General features: G+C 37.8%; 1 protein-coding gene across 4 annotated transcripts in view; it reads left to right on the forward strand.

Moving 5' to 3' along the window:
• The window catches only part of TMC1 (transmembrane channel like 1), a 390,992-nt gene that overhangs the window by 221,697 nt on the left and 152,968 nt on the right, over positions 1–16,327 (forward strand). For 2 of the 4 annotated variants that reach the window (XM_081505441.1, XM_081505443.1), the window contains 2 exons: positions 12,590–12,833; positions 15,939–16,038. The gene's annotated coding sequence lies outside the window, so the exon portion shown is untranslated. The remainder of the gene's footprint in view (positions 1–12,589; positions 12,834–15,938; positions 16,039–16,327) is intronic. The other 2 variants (XM_081505442.1, XM_081505440.1) reach the window with 1 other exon arrangement.

Raw genomic sequence — 16,327 nt, forward strand, 5'->3', positions numbered from 1 at the left:
TTTTTAAAAAAGAATATATGGTGCCAAGGAAGCCAGAGGAAGAAGTAAATTAAGATGGAAGGAATGATGGCAAGATCATTTTCTGCAAAGAAGTTAAAGTGATAAGATTTTTGGAAAAGTCTATCAGATTTGGTGATTAGAATATTCAGGCAGTTTTATTTAAGGGCTGAAAGTCATGGGAAGCTGAGCAAGCAGTTAAGCCCCTGTTACCTGATACTATGAGGTTTGTAGTGGATTCAGTAATCAGAGTATTTAAACTTTTTCTATCAATGGTTAGCAGCTAAAAGACATGAGCAGAGGATGTAGGGTGCAGGGAAGGGATGGGTATACCTGATACTTGGAGTTGAAGGTTTGAATGGTGGGAATGGGTCTAAGGATTAAAGTTTGTTAGAAAAGACAGCATTGAAATATCTGACTATGGACTTTTGCTTCAGAAAGGAGACAAATAAAGTCAGAAGGCCAGAAGAGGATTTAAGAGAATTTTCAAACTGCATTCTTTGTTTCAACTTGGACCAGTTGGTCAGAGATAAGGCCAACGTGTACTGATCTCAGTACCTTCCCCCACTAAACATCATAAAAACTTTGCTTTGATCAGTTTTGGTTATTAGGGCTTGGCTGAGACGGTAAAGAATCTGCCTACAATGTGGGAGACCTGGGTTCCATCCCTTGGTTGGGAAGATCCCCTGGAGGAGGGCATGGCAACCCATTCTAGTATTCTTGCCTGGAGAATCCCATGGACAGGGGAGCCTGGTGGGCTACAGTCCACGGGGTCACAAAGAGTTGGACATGGCTGAAGCAACTAAGCACAGCACAGCACACAGCACAGCATGCTGCGTTTCCTTGCTGTTTGCTCCCCAGTTCCACTTTCCACCCTTTTACATTCTGCTCTGTGCCCTGGTAGGCTGATGAATAGGGACCATAATAGTGAGTTTTATCGCTCTCCTGCTTCTATTTGTATTTAGCTATTGGGGAGCACTGGTCTGAGACTGGAGGGAGGGAGAACGTGAGGGAGGTATTCACTCTTCTGGCTCCCTTACTATAAGGTCGTTTGGTCCTCTTTCCTTCAGGCCTAGAGACAGTAATAATGCCCAGCTCTCTTAGCCCTTTGTGATTTCTCTATTCTCTGTCACACATTTGAAATTTCCTATATATGCTGCATATGCTTTACTTTCTCAAATTACCCAAGTTGAAAGTTCCATCTGGACCCTGTCTGACACAATTTTTATGTGAGATTTCATTATAAAATTTTGCATCACTAAAAAAAATGTTTGAAATTGGTAGACTAGTACAGAAGTTGGCAAATTTTTTTCCTAAAGAGCCATATAGTAAATATTTTTGGCTTTACAGATTATACAATACCTGTCATCATTCTTTGACTCTGTTCTCTTAGTGATAAAGCAGCATAGATAATAAGTGAATGAATGTGCCTATGTTTCAATAAAACTTTATTTACAAAGATAGGCAGTGGGTTTTACTTTTGGCCTATAGACTGTAGTTTACTGATCCTTGATCTAGGACAAGCAGTCTTCCGCTTGATTCATGAGAGTGGTCCTCAATCTGGGAAGACGTTGACCCTTAGGGTATGTTTGACAGTATCTATAGACATTTTTGATTATCACAACTGGAGGAGGGTTATGCTTAGGGAATGTGTCCCTGAGCTAGTTCTTTTGATTATCATCTTCTGGGGCTCTGTGTTTAAGACTGGCTACCTCAACATTTCAGAAGGGGAAGAAGAGGAATTTATAATGCCAACATGGGTTATTATACTATGAGTTTTATTTTTTTTGTACTATGAGTTTTCAGTGAAGCCACATATTATCCTGAAACTATTGAACCAGAACAAAATTGCAATATTTGTATTCCCTAAACTGAACTGATATTTCTTTTGACTAATGACCTTATTTACTGACAGGGGGCCATGTCTCACTTCTCACTCACCCTACCACCATATCATTAATTAGAGGACAAGTTGAAGAACAAGGACACACAGAGATCTGTGTCTGGATGACATCATAATTTTGATCAGCTTAACGTCTGCCAGTAGTTTTGAAGAGATGCTTAACTCTTGGAAATCACTTCTTTATTGCAACCAAAGCTATTAAGTTTAAAGGTCCATAAAGATAAGATAAACAGTCATAAAGACCTTTTGAAATTCATACATGGTGTGTTAAATGGATTTAATCACTGTCAGTTAAAATTGGTGATGTTTTAGCAATGTCCATACACTGGCAAAAATCAGATCACTGACTGCTAATGGGGTACAAAAATCTCAGTGGATGAAATGTTACTTATTTGTGACTTCTGAGTCATTTTTACAGGGTTTTCAAGGGAATAACTTGACCTTAGTGTACTACAATGAAAAACAGCTCTATAGCTAGGCTCATTCTTTTTAAAATTGATTTTAGAGTTCATTTTTTCTAGTAAACACTTTTATCATAGTCTAATTTATAGATTGATAATCCTTAAAAGATCATTTTAGAATAATTCTGACCTTGAATGCCAGGAAAAGAAATGCAATTGAAAAGTTAAGACAAATTTAGTGAGTACATAAAATACACAGTAAAATCTTAATCCAGCTACTATTGATTGTTTTCTATGTGCCAGACAGTATACTAAACAATTTTCACAGATTACCTTTTTAATTCTTCTGGTAAACTGGAGGTATGTGCAATTATCATCACCCTCATTCTCTAGATGATTGGTTCAAAATCACTCAGTAAGTAGTGCTGCTGGAATTTGCATCCAGGCAATTTAATTTCACAGCCTACACTTAACCACTCTCTTATGCTGATTTCCTTTGCTGTACTTTGGTGGTAAATATGAGAGGATTATTTTGAAGGTATTATGGTATATTTGATCTTAATAACCCAGGTAATAAAGATGTCTATAATACAAGTAAGTTGTGTGGTCTTCGGAAATCACATAACTTGCATCAGTAAAATGAGGGATAATACTGAGTGACTTCTAAAATGGCTTTTCTACTCCAACATGGTGTTTCCAAGATAGTGTATAATATTTTTCAACCATATCATTCAATCAAATGGTCATCCTTTTAACATTAATATGTTTGGAATAAACATTTTCCAAATTTTCAGAAAAATTTCCCAGTCCTTTTTGACCTCATTGGTTGGTGCCTACATGTAATAAGAAACTTCATAGCCAAAATAGGAATAATATTGTTTAAGTCATTATTCTTGTCATAAAAGAGATGTTTTACCAGTATAGAAATTTCATAGAATTTTAGATCTGTAAAAGCTTTAGCTATAATCTAATCTGTCCTTATTACATCATTAATGAGGAAACTGAAACCCAAAGAGGTTCAGGGATGTGTCCAGATTCACAAAGCTACTTCATAGTAGAACTAGACTACAATTATCTAGGTTCAGATCCCAGATCTCTTTTAATGAGTCACAAACACTTCTATCTTAATGTCCCCAAGTCATGAAAAACCACTGGCCAGTTTTAGTCCAGGTTTATTGGAACAGAAAGATCTGGGTTTGAATCTCAGCTTTTTGCTTACTAAGATGTGAAACGCTGGGGAAGGTTAAAATGAAAATATGTGCATATATGTTTATATATAGATATTGGAGAAGGCAATGGCACCCCACTCCAGTACTCATGCCTGGAAAATCCTATGGATGGAGGAGCCTGGTAGGCTGCAGTCCATGGGGTCGCTAAGAGTCGGACATGACTGAGCGATTTCACTTTCACTTTTCACTTGCATGCATTGGAGAAGGAAATGTCAACCCACTCTAGTGTTCTTGCCTGGAGAATCCCAGGGACGGCAGAGCCTGGTGGGCTGCCATCTGTGGGGTTGCACAGAGTCGGACACGACTGAAGCAACTTAGCAGCATAGATATATGCATACACTATACACTGATCCTTCAAAGATAATGAGGGATGACTTTATATAAACCCTGAACATTATGTATGCATATATAATATATTATATATATAATGCATATAATATAATATATTATGCATATAATTTATGTATACATAATGTTCACCCTGGTTATTATAGTTCTTATATAATAATATATATTATATATACATTATGTCAACATTATATATATATATGAAATATATGCATACATAAAGTTTATGTAAAGGGTTTATATAAAGTCATTCCTCATTATCTTTGGAGGATTAATTCCTGGACCCCACTCCCTGTCCCAATGGATAGTTGTTGAATAGAGTGTAGTAGCATTATAAGTCTGTTTACTTTGGGTCTGGGAAGTCTTGTTATTATATAAGAACTATAATCATAAGTCATTTACATCTTATTTTATATTACACATTTAAATTAAGCAAAATTAAGTAAAAAATTAGAGAATTTTTTTTCAAGAACTCTTCATTCATTTTCTTCTAGACATGAAAAATGCTTGATAGTCCAGTATGAGGACTCCTTTCAGGTGATAGAGATTTTCTTAGACCCTCACATGATGGCAGCTGCATGTTTCAAGCATGCTAACTGAGACAATACCAAATGTTAAAAGACCACTGTGAATTTCAAAGCTTCCATAATAATTTCATTCATTACACAAGCATTTACATGCATTTTACAAGATGATATCACATGAAAAGACTATTCACTGCAGCATGATTTTTAAGAACAAGAATGCTGCTAAGTCACTTCAGTCGTGTCCGACTCTGTGCGACCCCACAGACGGCAGCCCACCAGGCTCCACCGTCCCTGGGATTCTCCAGGCAAGAATATTGGAGTGGGTTGCCATTTCCTTCTCCAGTGCATGAAAAGGGGAACAACTCAAATGACCACCAATAGAGACTGTGAACTCGTGATGTTATATCCATATTACAAAATATTATGCAGGTGAGAGAGGGGATGAGAACTATTTCTATCCATAGCCATGAGTAATCTTGAGGATAAATTGTTAAGTAAAAAAGCAAGATAGAGAAAACATAACTTATAAACCACCATTTATCCAAGAGTATGTAAGTATGAGTATGTGTTTGTGCATATACATAAGAACATATGAGAATAAATATATATGTGTGTATACGTGATGGTTAATTTTGTGTCATCTTGGCTTGGCTGTGGTGCCCAGTTATTTGGTCAAACTGGTCTAAATGTTGCTATACAGGTATTTTTTAGATGTGAATAACATTTAAGTCAATAGACTTTGAGTAAAGTATTAATAGATTATCTTTCTAATATGGGTGGACCTTATTCCATCAGTTAAGGTTTTAAAAGTAAAGACCAAGGGTTCCCAAAGAAGAAGGAATTTGACCTCAAGACTGCAAAATCAACTCTTACCTGAATTTCCAGTTTGGTGGCTTGCCTTACAAGTTTCAGACTTGCCACTCTCCACAACTGTGTGAGCCAGTTCCTTAAAAATCAATCAATCAGTCTCTATTTCTCGCTCTTATATATATCTGAATAGAAATGAAAAGGATGAAGAGGATGGGGATAGAAGCAAGTGAGACTTCTCTGGGTATAGCTTGTTAGTAGGTATGACTTTAAACCAAGTTAATATTTTCTATAATCAGAAAAACAGCAAAATAAAAGAAGAACAATTTCTTAAGAGAAAGTGAAAATAAACATATTAACCATGAATCAAGTTGGTGGCAAGAGAAATGATTTCAAGTGATTTTAAAGCATAATAATTTGAGTGCACAGCTCTATTGAGATTAAAAACAAAGGTAAAAGAACACGTAAAAAAGGTGCCTGCAATATTGATTGTACCAAAAAGCAGCAGAGCTATGAAAGACTCTAGGGGTTTTTATCAAAATAACTCGAGTCCCCAAAAGTGACTCCCATCATCCAGAGATGAAATAATTTGAACATTAATAAGAATAACAATAATTAATTCATAATGTTATGAATGTAATCACATCATAGATATTCATAGCAGCATGTTTAAAAATAATGAAATATCAGAAAGAAGCTAAATATTAAAAAATAATAATGTGTATTCATATATCAAGATGTCATTTAAATCTTGTAAAAAAGCAATTTATGATTTAGGAAAATGTTTATAATATATTATTAAGTAAAACAACCAAATTATAAAATATGTCTACAGTATATTTTAGTTTGCTAAAAATAATATATGTATAAGAATGCATATAAAGAAAACTGTATGTGTATATTATATGAATATACTACATGTTAGTATACACTCATATACTAACTAAATGAATATACAACACACCATAGCTATATGGCAGGATTGCAGGAGATTTTGTTTTATCTTCAACTCATTTTCCAATCTGCTCTAATTAGCATGCATAATTTTATAATTTTTAAATGAAAGAGGCTATTTAGCAAATATTTATGAACTAAAAAATTCAAGTATTTTTTAAAAAGATAGCACATGAATGGGAAGATTATTATTTTCAGGCTATAAATAATGCCTGTGCTCAGAGATTTGATACTCTGGATAGAAAACTACTGATAGAGTTCAACTTTTTCATTTTGAAGACAAACAAAAAAGACCCCCAAAAAGTGAGATGACTTGCCCGAGGCCATCATTACAAAGCAAAGAGAAAAAGTCCAAAGTAGAAAATGTGATCATAGTTTTAAAATTACATTTCCGTTAATTTGAAGTTAACCTGGACCTGTTGTATTTCTGTTGTACAAAGCTTTGTACTTCTCTCCTAAACCTAGAGAAAAATAGCCAAATTTGGTACAAGTGAATTTCTCATGGACTGATGAATAAGTTACTAAAAGACTGACCTCCAAGAATCTCAAGGTCTGTTCAGTGTACAGTTATAGTGATTATCTTGCACCACAAGGGTATATTGATATATTGGTATAACTAGCTGGTACTTCACCACTTAGAGAAATTCGGCCTTAGAGGGGAATCCTTCTGTAGAGAGTGTCTCATATGGTTCTAAGGAGACTGACACCATCAATTATCAACCCCAATTCAGCCAAAGAAAGCACTTTGACACAGGAGGGATTGTGTGAGTGTTTATGTCTGGCATCTTAAACTTACTTCCAGATGTCTCAAAGCATAAAGCAAGAGCATTTCGAGGTGTAATAGGCTCCTCTGTCCATGGAATTCTCCAGGCAAGAATACTGGAGTGGGTAACCATTCCCTTACTCAGGGGATCTTCCTGACCCAGGGATCGACCCCAGGTCTCCTGCATTGCAGACAGATTCTTTATTATCTGAGCCACCAGGGAATCCCAACAGAATATATAGTTAGCCACAGTTTAGGGGAAAAGAAGAGAAATGACCAATGGAGAACAAGAAAGAAATTTCAATAGAGAAATTACCTCAGACTCTGATCTTCAAATTGTAGTTTTAAAAGTTGCAAATTAGAACACATTTGTGTTACAAAAAACAACTGAACAACAACAACAAAATACTCTAGATAGAAGAAAGTGAAAATGCAGTTGAAAACTAAGAGAATAGAGTTGTCATGTCTTTTGATTCTGGAGTGGGTTGACGGACTCTTTAGCCAGACTAAGGAAAGCAAAGGGACTTTTCACTACTGCTCCCTCCTATCCTAACTTTGAATCCAGAAAGCACCACTGGAGAGCTTTTTCCTGCCCCAACTAAGTGTTCTGTTTTCTCACCTTATCAGACTTGAGTTCTGCTCTAATATGCTTGGGATGTTGGCTGAACTGAAGGTGCAAGAAAAAGCAAAAACAAAAGTCTCACAGAAAGAAAGCCAGTGGTTGTCAGGGACTGGGGAGGGGGGTATGGAGAGCAACTGTTTAATGGTAGGGTCTCTTTTGGGAGTGATGAAAATGTTCTGAAACTTGATAGTGGTAATGGTTGCAAAACATTTGAACATACTAAATGCCATAAAATTTTCACTTTACAGTGGTTAAAACAGTATATTTCATGTTAGTGAGTTTTACAGTAAACAAAATTAAGGCCTCAAATGTAGTGCATTTGAGGCTTTAATTTTTGTAGTAGTGTAGTGGGGAATGATATAAGGAAGAATGGGGAGGTGCTGACATCATGGAAGCCAAAGAGAGAGAGTGTGAGGGCCTCTAGGGACTGAGCCACAATCAGTGGGACATCTGGCTTGGAAATGAGTCCTGATTTTATTTGATGAATCCACTTTTAGTAGTTCTTTCTTTGCAATACCTCAGCATCTAATTCAGTTCATCCAAAATTATACAGAAGTCCTGAGTGGGCTGTCTAGTCTAATGTGGTTTGTGAATTTTTCTTCCCTAGCAGCATCTTTTATGTTATTATTTATTTTGTTTAGTATAAATGTCTTTAGATGGAGTATGCTTTCTCCAGTTTTGTATGTTCCCTGTGGATCCCTATAATTTTCAATTATTCTTGTTTCATTAATTTATAACATGCCTATTCCATGAAAGCATTTGTGTTTGTACTCCTGATTTTTAAGTGGCTTACTCGTTTAAAGCACAGTGCTAGAAATAGTTTACTCCAAGTAGGTGTTCACCTCACAGAGTGTTTTTAAAATGAAGATACATAGGCAGGATAAATGCCCAAGTGATAATAAAAATTAAGTGCATTGGAAACAAAGACAAATGCAAAGACCATGTAATAGCTGATTCCTTTCCACTTATGCTCACTGCATTGAGATTTTGTTGCAGTGAATGTAGTTAAAGACAAATGGTATTTGTTAAGGAGCTGGGGAAAAAATACCATCAAATCTGTAACTAATAGTCATCAGGGCGTAACTATATCATAACATACTTATAGCTTGAGAATGAGGAATGCAATTGCATCTTTAATGAAAATAACTTTGGTATATATATGCATATATATATATATATGAAAAAATATATATGCTTGGATTCTTAGCAATTTAACAGCAGTGCTCTCAGGAAATAAAGCAACTATTTATTGACTCTGCCTGGGTGCTTTATATATGTCATTATTGGTCCTCATAACAACCCTACAAGTATGAAAACCTTGACATTAGTGAGGGGATGTATCAAATATTTCCCAAGCCCTAAATTTCAAAACTGTGAACATGGATCTTGGCTTTCCTAAATCACATGTTTTTAAAAAATCAGATGTCATTTATGGGTAGTCTCATATTTCATTAAAAGTTTTTTTCCAACTATTAGAATCTTAACTTTATCTCTGCTTTGCTAGGCATTTAAACAAATAAACAAACAAACCAAAATCACCTTAGAGAAAGACTCCATGAAGAAATGAGCAGAGCAACAGGAGCTGACTAACCTAGGCAGTCAGCTAAGATCACTCACTGTCTAAGGATTTATTCCAGTACATCAGCCTCCTAGAACTGCCCAGAGTGTGCTCGTTCTTCAGACAGTTATCTTCTGCTGGAATGAGCATAAATGTTCACACCTTTATGGAGAAGTTTTATTTTAAGTGTTTGAATTTTTGACCTTGGTAATTTATTCTACAGAAAATAATGGTAAGGTATCCATAAAGATTTATGTGAATTTTGATAATAGTTTTAGTTATAACGGTGAAAACTTGCAAGGTGCCAGTTATCATTTTATTGTCCTGAGCTCCAAATTCACCCTTCTTTGTCTTCCTTTGTGTTATGTAGCTGAGTCCTAGAAACTTCTTTTGCCAGCTGGTGGGTTATTCATTTCATCAGTACAGGGCAGTGTAGAGTAGTTGCAAGAAAACACTTCTTTTCCAGGTTCTAGCCCTCTAGATGGAGAAGGCAATGGCACCCCACTCCAGTACTCTTGCCTGGAAAATCCCATGGATGGAGGAGCCTGGTAGGCTGCAGTCTATGGGGTCGCCAAGAATCGGACACGACTGAGCGACTTTACTTTCACTTTTCACTTTCATGCATTGGAGAAGAAAATGGCAACCCACTCCAGTGTTCTTGCCTGGAGAATCCCAGGGACGGCGGAGCCTGCTGGGCTGCCATCTATGGGATCGCACAGAGTCGGACACGACTGAGGTGACTTAGCAGTAACAGTAGCAGCCCACTAGATTGGAGAAGGAAATGGCAACCCACTCCAGTATTCTTGCCTAGAGAATCCTGTGGACAGAGGAGCCTGGTGGGCTGCTGTCCATAGGGTCGCATAGAGTCAGACATGACTGAAGCGACTTAGCATGCATGCATGCATTGGAGAAGGAAATGGCAACCCACTCCAGTATTCTTGCCTGGAGAATCCCAGGGACGGAGGAGCCTGGTGGGTTGCTGTTTATGGGGTCGCACAGAGTCGGACACAACTGAAGTGACTTAGCAGCAGCAGCTGCCCTCTAGATACATTCTGAGCCCCACAGCCTTAAGCAGGAGCTTGCGCAGCACCTTCAGGCTGTCTCTCCTTATCTGCAGCCACTTGAGAGCAACCAGCAATGTTGGCCACATCTACAGCCACACTCTGGCCCATCCATACCAGCCAGCAAAGGCATGACATTCCTGCCAATCAGCTCCCACATATCCACACCTACCACCTCGTTCTCTCAGTCAAGTATTTCTTTTGTTTTTGTTTTTCTTTTGCCATAGTAGGCTGCCTGTGGTACTGACTCCTGTTGAAGAGGTTTGAATTCAGCCTTGGGTCCCAGAGGGCTTCTCCTAGTCCCTTATTGGCCTTCTTCCTCAGTCTATAGATAGTACCTGCTCTTTTTAAAATTGTATTTTATATTGAGGCATACTTGATTAATGGGGCTTCCCAGGTGGTGCTACATGGTAAAGAATCTGCCTGGCAGTGCAGGAGACACAAGAGACACGGGCTTCATCCCTGGGTCCGGAAGATCCCTTGGAATAGGAAATGGCATCCTACTCCAGTATTCATGCCTGGAAAACTACATGGGCAGAGGGGCCTGGTGGGCTACAGTCCATGGAGTTGCAAAGAGTTGGACATGACTAAGCGACTGAGCACATAGTTGATTAACAATGTTGTGTTAGTTTTAGGTGTACAGCAAAGTGATTCAGTTATACATATACACATATCTGTTCTTTGTCAAATTCTTTTCCCATTATTTTTGAGCAGTGTTCCCTGTGCTATACAATAGGTCCTTATTGGTAATCTATTTTAAATATAGAAGTATGCACCTGTCAATCCCAAAGTATCACAAATTAAAAGAACAGGGAATTTAAAGTTAGAGCCCCTTTCAGTTCAGTTCAGTTCAGTTGCTCAGTCATGTCTGACTCTTTACGACCGCATGGACTGCAGCATGACAGGCTTCCCTGTCCATCACCAACTCCCAGAGTTGCTCAAACTCATGTGCATTGACTCGGTGATGCCATCCAACCATCTCATCCTCTGTTGTCCCCTTCTCCTTCTGCCTTCTATCTTTCCCAGCATCAGGGTCTTCTCCAATGAGGCAGTTCTTTGCATCACATGGCCAAAGTATTGGAGTTTCAGCTTCAGCATCAGTCCTTCCAATGAATATTCAGGACTGATTTCCTTTAGGATGGACTGGTTGGATCTCCTTGCAGTCCAAGGGACTCTCAAGAATCTTCTCCAATGCCACAGTTCAAAAGCATCCATTCTTCGGCGCTCAGCTTTCTTTATAGTCCAACTCTCACATCCATACATGACTACTGGAAAAACCTGACTAGGCGGACCTCTGACTAGACGGACCTTTGTTGGCAAAGTAATGTCTCTGCTTTTTGATATGCTGTCTAGATTGGTCATAGCTTTTCTTCCAAGGAGCAAGTGTCTTTTAATTTCATGGCTGCAGTCACCATCTTCAGTGATTTTGGAGCCCCTAAAAATGAAGTCTGTCACTGTTTCCGTTGTTTCCCCATCTATTTGTCATGAAGTGATGGGACCAGATGCCATGATCTTAGTTTTTTGAATGTTGAGTTTTAAGCCAACTTTTTCACTCTCCTCTTTCACTTTCATCAAGAGATTCTTTAGTTCTTCTTCACTTTCTGCCATAATGGTGCTGTCATCTGCATATCTGAGGTTATTGATATTTCTCCTGGCAATCTTGATTCCAGCTTATGCTTCATCCAGCCTGGCATTTCACATGATGTACTCTGCATATAAGTTAAATAAGCAGGGTGACAATATACAGCCTTGATGTACTCCTTTATCAATTTAGAGCCCCCTTAGAGCGAACTTTTACCTGTTTTAGTAGTTAGTTTTTTGAATATTTATTTTTCCCTGTTCAAATAACTGTTGTGGTTTCTGTCTCCCAACTGGACCTTGATTAGTATGTAAGTTAAATGTTCAGCAATAAAGGATTAGTTGAATGATTGTGGATATATCCATTTAATGGAATAATATTGGGATCTATCAGTGCTCTTCAATCAAAGACCACCAGGAACACACTTGTAGCTAAACAAGTTGAGGATTTATTATTTGTAGCAAGGGGGAATACACATCATGGGAAACTGTGGGGTGTTTCAGTAGGAAGCTATTAGAAAGAGCCCTTTACAGAGTTTGGGATTTGGTTGAGCAATTTGCGGGAAGGTTTAAGAAAGAGATCTGGTCTAGATTGGGTGTTGTCAGAATGTAGGGGTAAATCTATGGCTGGATATTTTAGAGGTGCCATGGTGATCTTGTTTTTATCTGTACTTATACAAGGTTATGAAAAGGGCTTGCTTTATATAATCCTGTCATGATGTCAAGAGTAACCTTGCCTAACTAAGGTTGGTATTCTATGAGATTGTTTATGTCTAGTAGGAGACTAACATGGCCTTGCTGGGAATGTCAGATCATTTCTGAACTTGAGTTCTTTTTTCAGAGCTTTCAGGTATCATTTAAGAAGTCTGGCTACCCTTGGGCTACCACCTGGAGTGACCACATGCTTACATATATAGAGAGATGGCCCAGAGTTCAGTCTCCAACTATTGAATGCTGGGTAACAGACAATTGAATAAAGAAGACGCTGAGCTGATCTCAGCCCCAGTCATTGTCTGGCCACAACTGTGTGAGGGACCTGCATGCAGTGAGAACTACTTAGCTGAGCCCAGCTGGCCTCTGAACTGGTGAGTAAAATAAATAAATTCCATTGATTTACTACTTTGGAGTGATTTGTTGTTCAGTAACAGAGAACTGTTACAATATCTGGTAGGCAGTTAGCTCTATAGTTCTGGAGCTCAGGAGAGAGATCAAAACCTGGAGGGAGAGGTTAGGAAGTCCTTTAGCAAGGAGAAAGCTGTTGCAGTCATAGATGAAGTCATCAGGGAGATAATGTACATTGACGAAAAGAAAAAAAAAAGAATCTTGAGTTTCACCTTTAGCAACAACTCTAAAGGGATCAAGATTAAAGAAGCATTTGCAAGGAGACTGAGAAGGAGTTATCAGAGGAAGTCCAGGAGGGATGATGTCAGGGAAGTCAAGAATGAGAGTGTGCAAAAGGAAGGGCATTTTCCACAGAGTCAAATGCTGTGGAGGGAGGTCAATTAAGACAAGGACTGGAAAGTATGCTTTGGATTTAGCAACAATGAGTTTACCTTGTTGGCAGAAATTGTTTCAGGGAAACTGGAGGCTAAGCAGTGATGGAGACGGAAACCAGGTTGCAGAGATAAGGACAGAGGAGAAGATAAGAAAGAGAATACCAAAATTCATGCTGTTTCACCACATTATGCTGACTTTCTCCATACTATTTGTCAGTATATAATTTTTCCTGCAATTCAATAACCCATAAAACAATCACATCATGTCATGAAACTTTTAATTCCAGAATAGCATGGATTTATCACATCCTGGTATATATTTAGTGTTGTACTTTAACCTTCAGTTTCCAGTTATAAATACATTACTCTGTGTGTTTGCCTTTATAATCACTTTAAATCTCTTATTGTTTATTTCTCTTGAAAGTAAAGTAATTCATCATTAAAAATAGTACTCAGTGTTCATCAGTGCCATGTAGTTACTTCAGAAACACTTTCAGTTGAAAAGTTATAAACTCTTGAGGCATCTTTGCAGGAGGAATAGCTTGCTTTCACCAGAAAAGTCTGGGGGAAGTATTCTAGTCTTGGCCTGCTAATTCGTTGATTTGTTTGTCAGGGCTTCTGTGACAGTTCATTCTCCTGGGACACTGATATGGGGCTCTGCTAATGCAAGGGGGAGGTCAAGGCCTCCTTGGCAGTAGGGAATGAGTTACCAGGGGGTTGTGGAAAGAAATTCTCTTCAATTCAACCTGTAAGTAGATCTGGACATAATGGCCTCATTTGACTCCTCTAAGTTTCTCTTTCCCACTTATTTTCAGGGCAGATCTTACCCCTAACTCTTTCATTATTTGCTTGTGGTTTCCTTGCCATAAATGTGTGGATACAAGCACTACAATAAAGATCGGAGTAAAGCTTTTTGAATGAAGAGTTTACATTTCAAAGGACTTGAAATTTATATTTCAAATGTTGCTTCCAATGAACATGTTTAGAAGATGAGGAATAACATGCATGTTTAACTCCTGTTACGTTCCTGGACTACAGTGGCTGGCTGTAATATCTTTTTACAAATCCTATAGTTGCCTTGTAAATATTAGTGCTGAGTATATTATATTTAAAACTAGTCTTTTGTTAAGTGTAAAAGTTTAAAATCTACTATTGTTAAAAATCTGGCTTTGGCGTTTTTTCATATTTTAGGATGTTAGAAGCCTCTAAAATGGAAAATTTGTGGGCATTGCTCAGTATTTGAGAAGCTCTGCCAGGGGCAGTAATTTTGACCCTGTGTGGAAAGGTATGGAGGATAATTCTGTGAGTGCTCAGAGGGGTTGGAAAAGTTAGAAACGAACATTTATGCACTGAGCACGTTTTGTTGTGCTTAGCACCATACTAGGGGCTCCACATTCTATTACATTTAATCATGGAGAACTGCCTGGAATGAGGCCTGAGAACACAAAGTCCTGGTGGAGATGGTCCGAGCTGTCAGCAGAAAGGAAACTGCAGCATGTGAGACTTAAAAACAGCTTGCAGGGGGGTATGGGATAAGGGTAGAAGGAGAAAGATCTTGGCAAATTTATTCTGCACAAATACTTGTGTCATCCTTATTTGTGCAGACTTTGTGACTTTTCCCTGAGTTCTTCTGGTTGGCAAATGGATGTAAATGCCTTTTAGATTGAAGGAAGGCATACAGAAGGCACGTACAAATCTTGGCTGAGCGATAAACGGAAGCCGAGCTTCAGAGAATTTCTGGTGTGTGTGCATGTTTGTGTGCGTGCGAGCACATATGTGTATGTGCACAGGCTGAAAGTACCACTGGTTTACATCTGATTTTCAACTGGAAAGATTTCATGTACTTCTTTAGTGTGGCTCAAGTGAATTATTTTTGGTAATGAAAAGTAGACCATGATCCAAAAGTTTTTTCTTTTGCCATCAGGGATAGCAGTACTTTATTTATAGTAATTTCAGGTCCCCAAAGACCTTCAGCAGTATTAACGGGGCAAACAAAAAAATAATTAAGTAGCAGATGATTAGATCATGTGTTACTTTACATAGTACTCTATTTTTCTTGCTTTTGGAAAATACAGGTCTTCTTTTCTCAACTGTGGTTACAGCTAATTCTTTACCAAGATTTATTTAAAAGGGATATTCTTGCCTGTGCAGCAAGAATATGGACAGTTCAATTGACCTTATCTCTTGGTCTTGATGATTCAAGGAAAAATATATACATAAGAATCAAATCCTTTGAATTGGTTAATATTTATTATAACGGAACATACATGGAATGGAAATATACATGGAATGAAGTTTTAATTATAGAGAAATAATTTCCATAGTGTTATAATGGCAATAAACAGCAGTTTATTAAGCATGCTAGAAAATGTCTATTATTTATTGAGCCACTACTATATGCTAGGTTCTTTCATATATTCATTACCTAATTTATACTCAAATAATCCTAGTAAGATATGTTTTGTGATTACCATTTGTTCCAGTGCAGGCTCGAAGATATTAATATTAGGCAATGACTCCAAGGACAGTAGCACAGCTGGGAGTTTGAACCTAAGTTTGACCAACTCTGAAATGTATATTCTTTCCACTCAAACAAGCTGCCCCTCAGAGTCATGACAATTATTGGGGGTGACATTCAGTTCTATCACTAGGAATACAATTATGTTTATTTTTCAATACTGTTCATATTCACAGAACCATTTACTGAGTTTCTACTTTCTTCTGTACATGATGATAAATGATGTGGAATCTAGAGATCAAAGATGAGATGTCCCTGCCCTCACAGAACCCACAGGTTAGTGAGAAAGTCTAGAAAGAATATTAATTATTATGGTGTTGGATGTTAGATTATGAGAAATGTAGCAACAAGCTACTGGTGGAGCCTAGGAAAAAACACAGGCTCTATGTGCATGGGTGGTATGTACAGTGTGTTTGTGTGTGTTTGAGGTAAGATAAGGACATTCAAAAGGAAGAGTATGTGTAAAGTCAAGTGATTGAGAGCATATGACTGATATGAGAAATTGAAAATTGTTTGGTTTAACTGGAACATAGTGGTAATAGGTAGTAGAGTGATGGAAAATGAG

This window comes from Giraffa tippelskirchi, chromosome 1 (genome assembly GCF_054371585.1).
Source record: "Giraffa tippelskirchi isolate mGirTip1 chromosome 1, T2T-mGirTip1v1.2.pri, whole genome shotgun sequence".
NCBI classification, from domain to species: domain Eukaryota; kingdom Metazoa; phylum Chordata; class Mammalia; order Artiodactyla; family Giraffidae; genus Giraffa; species Giraffa tippelskirchi.